This window comes from Pseudophryne corroboree, chromosome 6 (genome assembly GCF_028390025.1).
Source record: "Pseudophryne corroboree isolate aPseCor3 chromosome 6, aPseCor3.hap2, whole genome shotgun sequence".
NCBI lineage: Eukaryota > Metazoa > Chordata > Amphibia > Anura > Myobatrachidae > Pseudophryne > Pseudophryne corroboree.
This window is the reverse complement of record NC_086449.1, coordinates 845,978,762-845,994,040: the sequence shown is the minus strand read 5'-3', so window position 1 is coordinate 845,994,040 and position 15,279 is coordinate 845,978,762. Positions and strand designations below refer to the sequence as shown.

Below are 15,279 nucleotides of genomic sequence, written 5' to 3'. Positions count from 1 at the left end.
GGTACCCCAAACCGTGTGGAATAGTAACCCCGTCCTTGTTGAAGTAGGGGCACCTTAAGTATTACCTGCTGGGAATACAGCTTATTAATTGCCTCTAGCACAGCCTCCCTGCCTGAGGGAGTTGTCGGCAAGGCATATTTGAGGAAACGGCGGGGGGAAGACATCTCGAATTCCAGCTTGTACCCCTGAATACTACTTGAATGAAACAGGGATCCACCTGTGAGCGAGCCCACTGATCGCTGAAATTTTTGAGACGGCCCCCCACCGTACCTGGCTACACCTGTGGAGCCCCCGCGTCATGCTGTGGACTCAGAGGAAGCGAGAGAAGAATTATGATTCAGGGAACAGGCTGACTGGTGCAGCTTTTTCCCTCTTCCCTTGTCTCTGTACAGAAAGGAAGCGCCTTTGACCCGCTTGCTTTTCTGAAGCCGAAAGGATTGTACCTGATAATACAGTGCTTTCTTAGTCTGTGAGGAAAACTGAGGTAAAAATATTTCTTCCCAGCTGTTGCTGCGGATACGAGGTCCCAGAGACCATCCCCAAATAATTCCTCACCCTTATAAGGCAGAATCTCTATGCGCCTTTTAAGGTCAGCATCACCTGTCCAGTGACAGGTCTCTAATACCCTCCTGACAGAATGGACATTACATTCATTTTGGATGCCAGCCGGCAAAATATCCCTCTGTGCATCCCCCATATATAAGACGACGTCTTTAATATGTTCTCATGTTAGCAAACTAGTATGTTTGACAGGGTCACCGACCACGCTGCAGCAGCACGCTCTGCAGGTTTCAGTCTAGTACCTGAGTGTGTAAATACAGACTTCAGGATAGCCTCCTGCTTTTTATCAACAGGTACCTTCAAAGTGGCCGTTCCTAAAACGGTAGTGCCACCTATTTTGACAACCGTGTGAGCGCCTTATCCACCCTAGGGGATATCTCCCAGCGTAACTTATCCTCTGGCGGGAAAAGGTACGCCATCAGTAACTTTTTAGAAATTACCAGTTTCTTATCAGGGGGAACCCACGCTTTTCACACACTTCATTCATTCATCTGATGGGGGAACAAAACATTGCCTGCTTTTTCTCCCCAACCATAAAAACCCATTTTTAGAGGTTAATGCCAGAAATGTGTAACACATTTTTTATTGCCGGGATCAAGTCACGGATGTTCCTAGTGGATTGTGTATATGTCTCAACCTTGTCGACACTGGAGTCAGACTCCGTGTCGACATCTGTGTCTGCCATCTGAATGAGCGGGCGTTTTTGAGCCCCTGATGGCCTTTGAGACGCCTGGGCAGGCACGGGCTGAGAAGCCGGCTGTCCCACAGCTGTTACGTCATCCACCCTTTTATGTAAGGAGTTGACACTGTCGGTTAATACCTTTTACCTAACCATCCACTCTGGTGTCGGCCCCACAGGGGGCGACATCACATTTATCGGCATCTGCTCCGTCACTATATAAGCCTCCTCCTCAAACATGTCGACACAGCTGTACCGACACACCGCACACACACAGGGAATGCTCTGACTGAGGACAGGACCCACAAAGCCCTTTGGGGAGACAGAGAGAGAGTATGCCAGCACACACCAGAGCGCTATATAATGTGGGGATTAACACTATAACTGAGTGAATTTTCCCCTATAGCTGCTTGTATATACAATATTGCGCCTAAATTTAGTGCCCCCCCTCTCTTTTTAACCCTTTGAGCCTGAAAACTACAGGGGAGAGCCTGGGGAGCTTTCTTCCAGCTGCACTGTGAAGAGAAAATGGCGCCAGTGTGTCTGAGGGAGATAGCTCCGCCCCTTTTCCGCGGCCTATTCTCCCGCTTTTTTCTGGATTCTGGCAGGGGTATTTACCACATATATAGCCTCTGGGGCTATATATTGTGGTATTTTTGCCAGCCAAGGTGTTTTTATTGCTGCTCAGGGCGCCCCCCCCAAGCGCCCTGCACCCTCAGTGACCGGAGTGTGAAGTGTGCCTGAGTAACAATGGCGCACAGCTGCAGTGCTGTGCGCTACCTTGGTGAAGACTGATGTCTTCTGCCGCCGTTTTTCCGGACCTCTTCTTGCTTCTGGCTCTGTAAGGGGGACGGCGGCGCGGCTCCGGGACCGAACACCAAGGACTGGGCCTGCGGTCGATCCCTCTGGAGCTAATGGTGTCCAGTAGCCTAAGAAGCCCAATACGGCTGCAAGCAGGCGAGTTCGCTTCTTCTCCCCTTAGTCCCTCGCTGCAGTGAGCCTGTTGCCAGCAGGTCTCACTGAAAATAAAAAACCTAAATCTATACTTTCTTTCTAAGGGCTCAGGAGAGCCCCTAGTGTGCATCCAACCTCGGCCGGGCACAAGATCTAACTGAGGCTTGGAGGAGGGTCATAGTGGGAGGAGCCAGTGCACACCAGGTAGTCATAAATCTTTCTAGAGTGCCCAGCCTCCTTCGGAGCCCGCTATTCCCCATGGTCCTTTCGGAGTTCCCAGCATCCACTAGGACGTCAGAGAAAAATTGTGTTGCATGCGTATTTGGTGTGAAATAGGTTTAAGTGAATGTATTACTTGAAAACTATAATATATATATATATATATATATATATATATATATATATATATATATATATATCATATAACCCAAAACTTTTAACCAAGATTGTTTGATAATTTTAGTATCAATAAAATTACTTACCTGTTTTAGCTGGTTGGGAGTATTTGGGAACACTGTAAAAGAAGAGAAGAGGACCATCAATTAGTAAATCTGTTAAAGAAAAAAAAGGTGAGGAATTTAAAGTCACTATTTAGAATTGTATTCAATAGGGAGATTGTGACACAAGTTATTATCACCATCTAACACCTTATTATACTAAGGTACAGCTTTCCCAAGCAAGCCAGGGTATATCTGCTTGGGTGGAGGCACGCCACTATTGAAGTAGGGTTACACACATATAATACAGATATACACATATAATACAGTGTATGCAGAACATTAGATATACTATTATTAGATTATTACAGATATACACATATAATACAGATATACACATATAAGCCAGACATACACATATAATACAAATATACACATATAAGCCAGACATACACATATAAGCCAGATATACACATATAATACAGTGTATGCAGAACATTACAGATATACTATTATTAGATTACAGATATACACATATAATACAGATATACACATATAATACAAATATACACATAAGCCAGACATACACATATAAGCCAGATATACACATAATACAGTGTATGCAGAACATTACAGATATACTATTATTAGATTATTACAGATATACACATATAATACAGATATACACATATAAACCAGATATGCATATATAAGCCAGATATACACATATAATACAGATATACACACTGTCAAAGTCGGAAAAATATCATGCTACACGTTGCCATATATCCACTCTATGCGCGTGCCTGCTGCACGTGCACATTCTCTCCCGTGCGTGCGGATACTCGCAGCCGCGTGATGGCGCCTCGGCCATGCGCTCGAGCGCGTGGTATGTGCATTTACGGTAGTTTGTGTGCGTCTAGCGGGCGACTCAATCGTTAAATAATAAAACCAAATAGTATGTTTTATAGATAATGTTCCCCTTAATAATGACTGTAAGTTTGTTTAATGTAAATGGTCGCTGGACAGAGGAATTCCTCTTTGTATGGTACGAAGGGTCAGACAGGGTTTGAACAGCTGTGTCTGGTACCTAACTAAAGAACATTTTATTAGAAACAATCCGGTGCTGGTTAGGTAAAGATTAATCGCTCCTGCGCATAGTTATGGCCATTAGTATTTTCTGGACATTTCATATATTTGCGATTCATTACCCATGCGGCGGGAATCTTCAGATTCCCTCCCACTTGAGCAGTTTGATATAGTCACAGCCCACCTGTTCAAACTAACCTATGACCTTTTGTTATGATGCAGGGAGACATTCCTGTGTCCAATGAACAATGAGATTATAGGTCCCTTTGTAGTATACTGTACTCAGTGTATATAAGATCAGCCAGCCTGGGCAGCTCTCACTCCTCAAACGGTTTTCATCTTGACTAACTTGGAGCTGGTACCAGAAAGCTGCGCAGCGATCGTTCCCAGTGTGTGTAAGTAATTCTCTGTAACCAACTTGTTCTCTGTTTGTATTGGCCATTCCCTCTCTCTCTGTTATAGTATAAGATTGTAACGTTATTGTATATTTCTGTCTAGATAATCTGTTAGAATGATATGTTAGCTTGTAGTGTATGACTTGTAACTGTTTCCCCTTTTCAATATAACTAAAAGCTTGTTAGTAAAGGTGTTGTAACCTTAGCAAGGTATCGTGTGTTTATTATATTGCAGAAGGTAATAGGAGCGTCTCAAACGCTCAAGTAGCTTTAGCATTAACAAGGTTAAGCAGCGTTATATCGCTACAGTATTTCAGTACAAGGTTTACAGTATAAGAGTATCCTTTCTGTGTGTTACATTCAAGGTTTACCGATTGTCATCCTGTGAGCGTCTGCGCCGCTCGTGGTCTCGAGCGTCCGCTACGCTGGTAGCGTAGCATTACGGTAGTCAACCGCCTATAGCGTGCCCGACACCACGCATTAAGCTGTGAACGAGCGTGTCGCATGTGCGTCTCGACCACGGGCGAGCGTATGCTACGCTAAGTGCGTACCCTTACGGTAACTCATACGCCAATTGCGTACTGCGTCTCTTACCCATTTGTGAATGTTATAAGATAAATAATAAGAATTTACTTACCGATAATTCTATTTCTCATAGTCCGTAGTGGATGCTGGGGACTCCGAAAGGACCATGGGGAATAGCGGCTCCGCAGGAGACTGGGCACAAAAGTAAAAAGCTTTAGGACTACCTGGTGTGCACTGGCTCCTCCCCCTATGACCCTCCTCCAAGCCTCAGTTAGGATACTGTGCCCGGACGAGCGTACACAATAAGGAAGGATTTTGAATCCCGGGTAAGACTCATACCAGCCACACCAATCACACCGTACAACTTGTGATCTGAACCCAGTTAACAGCATGATAACAGAAGGAGCCTCTGAAAAGATGGCTCACAACAACAATAACCCGATTTTTGTAACAATAACTATGTACAAGTAATGCAGACAATCTGCACTTGGGATGGGCGCCCAGCATCCACTACGGACTATGAGAAATAGAATGATCGGTAAGTAAATTCTTATTTTCTCTAACGTCCTAGTGGATGCTGGGGACTCCGAAAGGACCATGGGGATTATACCAAAGCTCCTAAACGGGCGGGAGAGTGCGGATGACTCTGCAGCACCGAATGAGAGAACTCCAGGTCCTCCTCAGCCAGGGTATCAAATTTGTAGAATTTAGCAAACGTGTTTGCCCGTGACCAAGTAGCTGCTCGGCAAAGTTGTAAAGCCGAGACCCCTCGGGCAGCCGCCCAAGATGAGCCCACTTTCCTTGTGGAATGGGCTTTTACAAATTTTGGCTGTGGCAGGCCTGCCACAGAATGTGCAAGCTGAATTGTACTACAAATCCAACGAGCAATAGTCTGCTTAGAAGCAGGAGCACCCAGCTTGTTGGGTGCATACAGGATAAACAGCGAGTCAGATTTTCTGACTCCAGCCGTCCTGGAAACATATTTTCAGGGCCCTGACTACGTCCAGTAACTTGGAATCCTCCAAGTCCCTAGTAGCCGCAGGCACCACAATAGGCTGGTTTAAGTGAAATGCTGAAACCACCTTAGGGAGAAATAGAGGACGAGTCCTCAATTCTGCCCTGTCCGTATGAAAAATTAGGTAAGGGCTTTTATAGGATAAAGCCGCCAATTCTGAAACACGCCTGGCTGAAGCCAGGGCTAACAGCATTACCACTTTCCATGTGAGATATTTTAAGTCCACAGTGGTGAGTGGTTCAAACCAATGTGATTTTAGGAACCAAAAAAAACTACATTGAGATCCCAAGGTGCCACTGGAGGCACAAAAGGAAGCTGTATATGCAGTACTCCCTTGACAAACGTCTGAACTTCAGAAACAGAAGCTAGTTCTTTTTGGAAGAATATTGACAGGGCCGAAATTTGAACCTTAATGGACCCTAATTTGAGGCCCATAGACAGTCCTGTTTGCAGGAAATGCAGGAATCGACTAAGTTGAAATTCCTCTGTAGGGGCCTTCCTGGCCTCGCACCACGCAACATATTTTCGCCAAATACGGTGATAATGTTGTATGGTCACATCCTTCCTGGCTTTGATCAGGGTAGGGATGACTTCATCCGGAATGCCTTTTTCCTTCAGGATCCGGCGTTCAACCGCCATGCCGTCAAACGCAGCCGCGGTAAGTCTTGGAACAGACATGGTCCCTGCTGGAGCAGGTCCTTTCTTAGAGGTAGAGGCCACGGGTCTTCCGTGAGCATCTCTTGAATTTCCGGGTACCAAGTCCTTCTTGGCCAATCCGGAGCCACGAGTATAGTCTTTACTCCTCTCCTTCTTATGATTCTCAGTACTTTTGGTATGAGAGGAAGAGGAGGGAACACATACACTGACTGGTACACCCACGGTGTTACCAGAGCGTCCACAGCTATTGCCTGAGGGTCCCTTGACCTGGCGCAATATCTGTCCAGTTTTTTGTTGAGGCGGGACGCCATCATGTCCACCTTTGGTTTTTCCCAACGGTTCACAATCATGTGGAAGACTTCTGGGTGAAGTCCCCACTCCCCCGGGTGAAGCTCGTGTCTGCTGAGGAAGTCTGCTTCCCAGTTGTCCACTCCCGGAATGAACACTGCTGACAGTGCTATCACATGATTTTCCGCCCAGCGAAGAATCCTTGCCACTTCCGTCATTGCCCTCCTGCTTCTTGTGCCGCCCTGTCTGTTTACGTGGGCGACTGCCGTGATGTTGTCCGACTGGATCAACACCGGCTGACCCTGAAGCAGAGGTCTTGCCTGACTTAGGGCATTGTAAATGGCCCTTAGTTCCAGGATATTTATGTGAAGTGATGTTTCCATGCTTGACCACAAGCCCTGGAAATTTCTTCCCTGTGTGACTGCTCCCCAGCCTCTCAGGCTGGCATCCGTGGTCACCAGGACCCAATCCTGAATGCCGAATCTGCGGCCCTCTAGGAGATGAGCACTCTGTAACCACCACAGGAGAGACACCCTTGTCCTTGGAGACAGGGTCATCCGCTGATGCATTTGAAGATGCGATCCGGACCATTTGTCCAGCAGATCCCACTGAAAAGTTCTTGCGTGGAATCTGCCGAATGGAATCGCTTCGTAAGAAGCCACCATTTTTCCCAGGACCCTTGTGCATTGATGTACTGACACTTGGCCTGGTCTTAGGAGGTTCCTGACTAGGTCGGATAACTCCTTGGCTTTCTCCTCCGGGAGAAACACCTTTTTCTGGACTGTGTCCAGCATCATCCCTAGAAACAGCAGACGAGTCGTCGGAATCAGCTGCGATTTTGGAATATTTAGAGTCCACCCGTGCTGTCGTAGTACTACTTGAGATAGTGCTACTCCGACCTCTAACTGTTCCCTGGACCTTGCCCTTATCAGGAGATCGTCCAAGTAAGGGATAATTTAGACGCCTTTTCTTCGAAGAAGAATCATCATTTCGGCCATTACCTTGGTAAAGACCCGGGGTGCCGTGGACAATCCAAACGGCAGCGTCTGAAACTGATAGTGACAGTTCTGTACCACAAACCTGAGGTACCCTTGGTGAGAAGGGCAAATTGGGACATGGAGGTAAGCATCCTTGATGTCCAGAGACACCATATAGTCCCCTTCTTCCAGGTTCGCTATCACTGCTCTGAGTGACTCCATCTTGAACTTGAACCTTTTTATGTAAGTGTTCAAGGATTTCAGATTTAAAATGGGTCTAACCGAGCCGTCCGGCTTCGGTACCACAAACAGCGTGGAATAATACCCCTTTCCCTGTTGTAGGAGGGGTACCTTGATTATCACCTGCTGGGAATACAGCTTGTGAATGGCTTCCAATACCGCCTCCCTGTCGGGGGGAGACGTTGGTAAAGCAGACTTCAGGAACCGGCGAGGGGGAGACGTCTCGAATTCCAATTTGTACCCCTGAGATACTACCTGCAGGATCCAGGGGTCCACTTGCGAGTGAGCCCACTGCGCGCTGAAATTCTTGAGACGGGCCCCCACCGTGCCTGAGTCCGCTTGTAAGGCCCCAGCGTCATGCTGAGGACTTGGCAGAAGCGGGGGAGGGCTTCTGTTCCTGGGAAGAGGCTGTTTGCTGCAGTCTTTTTCCCCTTCCTCTGCCCCGGGGCAGATATGAGTGGCCTTTTGCCCGCTTGCCCTTATGGGGACGAAAGGACTGAGCCTGAAAAGACGGTATCTTTTTCTGCTGCAAGGTGACTTGGGGTAAAAAGGTGGATTTTCCAGCCGTTGCCGTGGCCACCAGGTCCGATAGACCGACCCCAAATAACTCCTCCCCTTTATACGGCAATACTTCCATATGCCGTTTGGAATCCGCATCCCCTGACCACTGTCGCGTCCATAATCCTCTTCTGGCAGAAATGGACATCGCACTTACTCTTGATGCCAGAGTGCAAATATCCCTCTGTGCATCTCGCATATATAGAAATGCATCCTTTAAATGCTCTATAGTCAATAATATATTGTCCCTGTCCAGGGTATCAATATTTTCAGTCAGGGAATCCGACCAAGCCACCCCAGCACTGCACATCCAGGCTGAGGCGATTGCTGGTCGCAGTATAATACCAGTATGTGTGTATATACTTTTAAGGATATTTTCCAGCTTCCTATCAGCTGGTTCCTTGAGGGCGGCCGTATCAGGAGACGGTAACGCCACTTGTTTTGATAAGCGTGTGAGCGCCTTATCTACGCTAGGGGGTGTTTCCCAACGCGCCCTAACCTCTGGCGGGAAAGGGTATAATGCCAATAATTTTTTAGAAATTAGCAGTTTTTTATCGGGGGAAACCCATGCTTCATCACACACCTCATTTAATTCATCTGATTCAGGAAAAACTACGGGTAGTTTTTTCACACCCCACATAATACCCTTTTTTGTGGTACTTGTAGTATCAGAAATGTTCAAAACCTCCTTCATTGCCGTGATCATGTAACGTGTGGCCCTACTGGAAAATACGTTTGTTTCCTCACCGTCGACACTGGAGTCAGTGTCTGTATCGACCTGAGGTAACGGGCGTTTTATAGCCCCTGACGGTGTTTAAGACGCCTGTACAGGTATTAACTGATTTGCCGGCTGTCTCATGTCGTCAACAGTCTTTTGTAAAGTGCCGACACTATCACGTAATTCTTTCCATAAGACCATCCAGTCAGGTGTCGACTCCCTAGGGGGTGACATCACTAACACAGGCAATTGCTCCGCCTCCACACCATTTTCCTCCTCATACATGTCGACACAGCGTACCGACACACAGCACACACACAGGGAATGCTCTGATAGAGGACAGGACCCCACTAGCCCTTTGGGGAGACAGAGGGAGAGTTTGCCAGCACACACCAGAGCGCTATATATATACAGGGATAACCTTATATAAGTGTTTTTCCCTAATATAGCTGCTGTATATATTTATATGCCAATTTAGAGCCCCCCCTCTCTTGTTTTACCCTGTTTCTGTAGTGCAGGACTGCAGGGGAGAGTCAGGGAGCCTTCCTCCAACGGAGCTGTGAGGAAAAAATGGCGCTTGTGTGCTGAGGAGATAGGCTCCGCCCCTTTTTCGGCTGACTTTCTCCCGCTTTTTTGTGGAAAACTGGCAGGGGTTAAATACATCCATATAGCCCAGGAGCTATATGTGATGTATTTTTAGCCATTTAAGGTATTTTCATTGCGTCCCAGGGCGCCCCCCCCCCCAGCGCCCTGCACCCTCAGTGACCGGAGTGTGAAGTGTGCTGAGAGCAATGGCGCACAGCTGCGGTGCTGTGCGCTACCTTATTGAAGACAGGACGTCTTCTGCCGCCGATTTTCCGGACCTCTTCACTCTTCTGGCTCTGTAAGGGGGCCGGCGGCGCGGCTCCGGGACCCATCCATGGCTGGGCCTGTGATCGTCCCTCTGTAGCTAATGTCCAGTAGCCTAAGAAGCCCAATCCACTCTGCACGCAGGTGAGTTCGCTTCTTCTCCCCTTAGTCCCTCGATGCAGTGAGCCTGTTGCCAGCAGGTCTCACTGAAAATAAAAAAACCTATTTAAACTTTTACTCTAAGCAGCTCAGGAGAGCCACCTAGATTGCACCCTTCTCGTTCGGGCACAAAATCTTAACTGAGGCTTGGAGGAGGGTCATAGGGGGAGGAGCCAGTGCACACCAGCTAGTCCTAAAGCTTTTACTTTGTGCCCAGTCTCCTGCGGAGCCGCTATTCCCCATGGTCCTTTCGGAGTCCCCAGCATCCACTAGGACGTTAGAGAAATAAGCAAGTAAATTTGCACCTGGGCAAACCATTTATTATTTTGCATGCAGGGTAAATACTGGCTGCTTTTGCATGTAGCCAACAAATAATGACCGGCTTTATTTTTAAACGCAATTTAGATTTGAGTTAGGAAATCTCCCCCCTGCAGTGCAGCGGGTTCCAGGCAATAGACACCGTCTGGTTGTACAGTCAGTATGTCGACCCCATATGGTTGATAGGTCAAAAGGTCGACTGTGTCTAAAGTCAACATGTTCAAAAGGTCGACATGACAATAGTCGACACGTTTTATTCAAGGTTTTTACAAATTTTACAGCTTTTGCTTCATTTACCACCCACGTGGACGGGTGGTCTTCTGTATGCCGAATGTCGGGATCCAGGCGCACAGTATACCATACTACACCCACGTGGACTACGCCTGGGAACAATAACCTGTGCCGAGCGCAGCGATCACGCTGCATGAAGCGACCCCGCACGGGTCTACATTAATCATGGTCACACACTGCGAAATGGACAAAATTTGGACAAAAATATAAAAAAAATCATGTGTTGACCTTTTTTTGTGTCAACCATTTTCAAGTTGACCGTTTAACCACGTTAACTTTTTGTACCTGTCGCCCTTTTGACCCTGTCAACTTTTTCCATGTCGACCACATGGTTTCGACCTACTGTCTATTTTATGTAGATCTAGTTTACCACACCCACACAATGGAGAATTATACTGCAGTCCAATCATAACGTACCCAATAGCGACGACGTTCCTAAAAGTGAACAAACTCACAAACTTCACTATTGTAATATTGCTATATCAATTATTTAGGCCCAGGATCCCCACGGTCAGAATCCCGCTGGTAAGTAAGGGGGGGGGAAGTGTAAGGAGTAGGTTAGGGTTAGGCTGTAGGTAAGGCTTCGGGAGGGGACGGTTAGGGTTAGGCTACGGGTAAGACTTCGGGAGGGGACGGTTAGGGTTAGGCTGCGTGGGAAAGGTTAGGGTTAGGCTGTAGGTAAGGCTTCGGGAGGGGACGGTTAGGGTTAGGCTGCGTGGGGAAGGTTAGGGTTAGGCTGTAGGTAAGGCTTCGGGAGGGGACGGTTAGGGATAGGCTGCGTGGGGAAGGTTAGGGTTAGGCTGTAGGTAAGGCTTCGGGAGGGGACGGTTAGGGATAGGCTGCGTAGGGAAGGTTAGGGTTAGGCTACGGGTAAGGCTTCGGGAGGGGACGGTTAGGGATAGGCTGCGTAGGGAAGGTTAGAGTTAGGCTACGGGTAAGGCTTCGGGAGGGGACGGTTAAGGATAGGCTGCGTGGGGAAGGTTAGGGTTAGGCTACGGGTAAGGGTTAGGCTACGGGTAAGGCTTCGGGAGGGGACGGTTAGGGATAGGCTGCGTGGGGAAGGTTAGGTTTAGGCTGCATGGGGAAGGTTAGGGTTAGGCTACGGGTAAGGCTTCGGGAGGGGACGGTTAGTTTTAGGCTGCATGGGGAAGGTTAGGGCTAGGCTGCATGTAAGGCATCGGGAGGGGACGGTTAGGGATAGGCTGCGTGGGGAAGGTTAGGGTTAGGCTACGGGTAAGGATTCGGGAGGGGACTGTTAGGGATAGGCTGCGTGGGGAAGGTTAGGGTTAGGCTACGGGTAAGGCTTCGGGAGGGGTCGGTTAGGGATAGGTTGCGTGGGGAAGGTTAGGGTTAGGCTACGGGTAAGGCTTCGGGAGGGGACGGTTAGGGATAGGCTGCGTGGGGAAGGTTAGGGTTAGGATGTAGGTAAGGCTTCGGGAGGGGACGGTTAGGGTTAGGCTGCGTGGGGAAGGTTAGGGTTAGGCTACGGGTAAGGCTTCGGGAGGGGACGGTTAGGGATAGGCTGCGTGGGGAAGGTTAGGTTTAGGCTGCGTGGGGAAGGTTAGGGTTAGCCTACAGGTAAGGCTTCGGGAGGGGACGGTTAGTTTTACGCTGCATGGGGAAGGTTAGGGTTAGGCTGCAGGTAAGGCTTCGGGAGGGGACGGTTAGGGATAGGCTGCGTGGGGAACGTTAGGCTTAGTCTACGGGTAAGGATTCGGGAGGGGACTGTTAGGGATAGGCTGGGTGGGGAAGGTTAGGGTTAGGCTGTAGGTAAAGCTTCGGGAGGGGACGGTTAGGGATAGGCTGCGTGGAGGAGGTTAGGGTTAGGCTACGGGTAAGGCTTCGGGAGGGGACGGTTAGGGATAGGCTGCATGGGGAAGGTTAGGGTTAGGCTACGGGTAAGGCTTCGGGAGGGGACGGTTAGGGATAGGCTGCGTGGGGGAGGTTAGAGTTAGGCTACGGGTAAGGGTTAGGGTTAGGCTACGGGTAAGGCTTCGGGAGGGGACGGTTAGGGATAGGCTGCGTGGGGAAGGTTAGGGTTAGGCTACGGGTAAGGGTTAGGGTTAGGCTACGGGTAAGGCTTCGGGAGGGGACGGTTAGGGATAGGCTGCGTGGGGAAGGTTAGGTTTAGGCTGCATGGGGAAGGTTAGGGTTAGGCTACGGGTAAGGCTTCGGGAGGGGACGGTTAGTTTTAGGCTGCATGGGGAAGGTTAGGGTTAGGCTGCAGGTAAGGCTTCGGGAGGGGACGGTTAGGGATAGGCTGCGTGGGGAAGGTTAGGGTTAGGCTGTAGGTAAGGCTTCGGGAGGGGACGGTTAGGGATAGGCTGCATGGGGAAGGTTAGGGTTAGGCTACGGGTAAGGCTTCGGGAGGGGACGGATAGGGATAGGCTGCGTGGGGAAGGTTAGGGTTAGGCTACGGGTAAGGCTTCGGGAGGGGACGGATAGGGATAGGCTGCGTGGGGAAGGTTAGAGTTAGGCTGTATGTAAGGCTTCGGGAGGGGACTGTTAGGGTTAGGCTGCGTGGGGAAGGTTAGGGTTAGGCTACGGGTAAGGCTTTGGGAGGGGACGGTTAGGGATAGGCTGCGTGGGGAAGGTTAGGGTTAGGATGTAGGTAAGGCTTCGGGAGGGGACGGTTAGGGTTAGGCTGCGTGGGGGAGGTTAGGGTTAGGCTACGGGTAAGGCTTCGGGAGGGGACGGTTAGTTTTAGGCTGCATGGGGAAAGTTAGGGCTAGGCTGCATGTAAGGCTTCGGGAGGGGATGGTTAGGGATAGGCTGCGTGGGGAAGGTTAGGCTTAGGCTACGGGTAAGGATTCGGGAGGGGACTGTTAGGGATAGGCTGCGTGGGGAAGGTTAGGGTTAGGCTACGGGTAAGGCTTCGGGAGGGGAAGGTTAGGTTTAGGCTGCATGGGGAAGGTTAGGGTTAGGCTATGGGTAAGGCTTCGGGAGGGGAAGGTTAGGGATAGGCTGCGTAGGGAAGGTTAGGTTTAGGCTGCATGGGGAAGGTTAGGGTTAGGCTACGGGTAAGGCTTCGGGAGGGGACAGTTAGTTTTAGGCTGCATGGGGAAGGTTAGGGCTAGGCTGCATGTAAGGCTTCGGGAGGGGACGGTTAGGGATAGGCTGCGTGGGGAAGGTTAGGCTTAGGCTACAGGTAAGGCTTCGGGAGGGGACTGTTAGGGATAGGCTGCGTGGGGAAGGTTAGGGTTAGGCTACAGGTAAGGCTTCGGGAGGGGACGGTTAGGGATAGGCTGCGTGGGTGAGGTTGGGGTTAGGCTACGGGTAAGGCTTCGGGAGGGGACGGTTAGGGATAGGCTGCGTGGGGAAGGTTAGGGTTAGGCTACGGGTAAGGATTCGGGAGGGGACGGTTAGGGATAGGCTGCATGGGGAAGGTTAGGATGTAGGTAAGGCTTCGGGAGGGGACGGTTAGGGATAGGCTGCGTGGGGAAGGTTAGGGTTAGGCTACGGGTAAGGCTTCGGGAGGGGACGGTTAGGGATAGGCTGCGTGGGGGAGGTTAGGGTTAAGGCTACGGGTAAGGCTTCGGGAGGGGACGGTTAGGGATAGGCTGCATGGGGAAGGTTAGGGTTAGGCTACGGGTAAGGCTTCGGGGGGGGACGGTTAGGGATAGGCTGCATGGGGGAGGTTAGAGTTAGGCTACGGGTAAGGCTTCGGGAGGGGAAGGTTAGGGATAGGCTGCGTGGGGGAGGTTAGAGTTAGGCTGCATGGGGAAGGTTAGGGTTAGGCTATGGGTAAGGCTTCGGGAGGGGACGGTTAGGGATAGGCTGCGTGGGGAAGGTTAGGCTTAGGCTACGGGTAAGGATTCGGGAGGGGACGGTTAGGGATAGGCTGCGTCGGGAAGGTTAGGGTTAGGCTACGGGTAAGGCTTCGGGAGGGGACGGTTAGGGATAGGCTGCGTCGGGAAGGTTAGGGTTAGGCTACGGGTAAGGCTTCGGGAGGGGACGGTTAGGGAAAGGCTGCGTGGGGGAGGTTAGAGTTAGGCTACGGGTAAGGCTTCGGGAGGGGACGGTTAGGGATAGGCTGCGTGGGGAAGGTTAGGGTTAGGCTACGGGTAAGGGTTAGGCTACGGGTAAGGCTTCGGGAGGGGACGGTTAGGGATAGGCTGCGTGGGGAAGGTTAGGTTTAGGCTGCATGGGGAAGGTTAGGGTTAGGCTACGGGTAAGGCTTCGGGAGGGGACGGTTAGGGATAGGCTGCGTGGGGAAGGTTAGGCTTAGGCTACGGGTAAGGCTTCGGGAGGGGACGGTTAGGGATAGGCTGCGTGGGGAAGGTTAGGGTTAGGCTACGGGTAAGGCTTCGGGAGGGGACGGTTAGGGATAGGCTGCGTGGGGGAGGTTAGAGTTAGGCTACGGGTAAGGCTTCGGGAGGGGACGGTTAGTGATAGGCTGCGTGGGGAAGGTTAGGGTTAGGCTACGGGTTAGGGTTAGGCTACGGGTTAGGCTTCGGGAGGGGATGGTTAGGGATAGGCTGCGTGGGGAAGGTTAGGTTTAGGCTGCATGGGGAAGGTTAGGGTTAGGCTACGGGTAAGGCTTCGGGAGGGGACGGTTAGGGTTAGGCT

The 15,279-nt window shown here is 50.2% G+C and overlaps 1 protein-coding gene across 3 annotated transcripts in view; it reads right to left on the bottom strand.

The window, feature by feature from the left end:
- RERG (RAS like estrogen regulated growth inhibitor) overlaps positions 1 to 15,279 on the bottom strand; it is a 333,438-nt gene that overhangs the window by 305,675 nt on the left and 12,484 nt on the right. For all 3 annotated transcript variants that reach the window (XR_010179772.1, XM_063929455.1, XM_063929454.1), the window contains exon 3: positions 2,677 to 2,708. The gene's annotated coding sequence lies outside the window, so the exon portion shown is untranslated. The remainder of the gene's footprint in view (positions 1 to 2,676; positions 2,709 to 15,279) is intronic.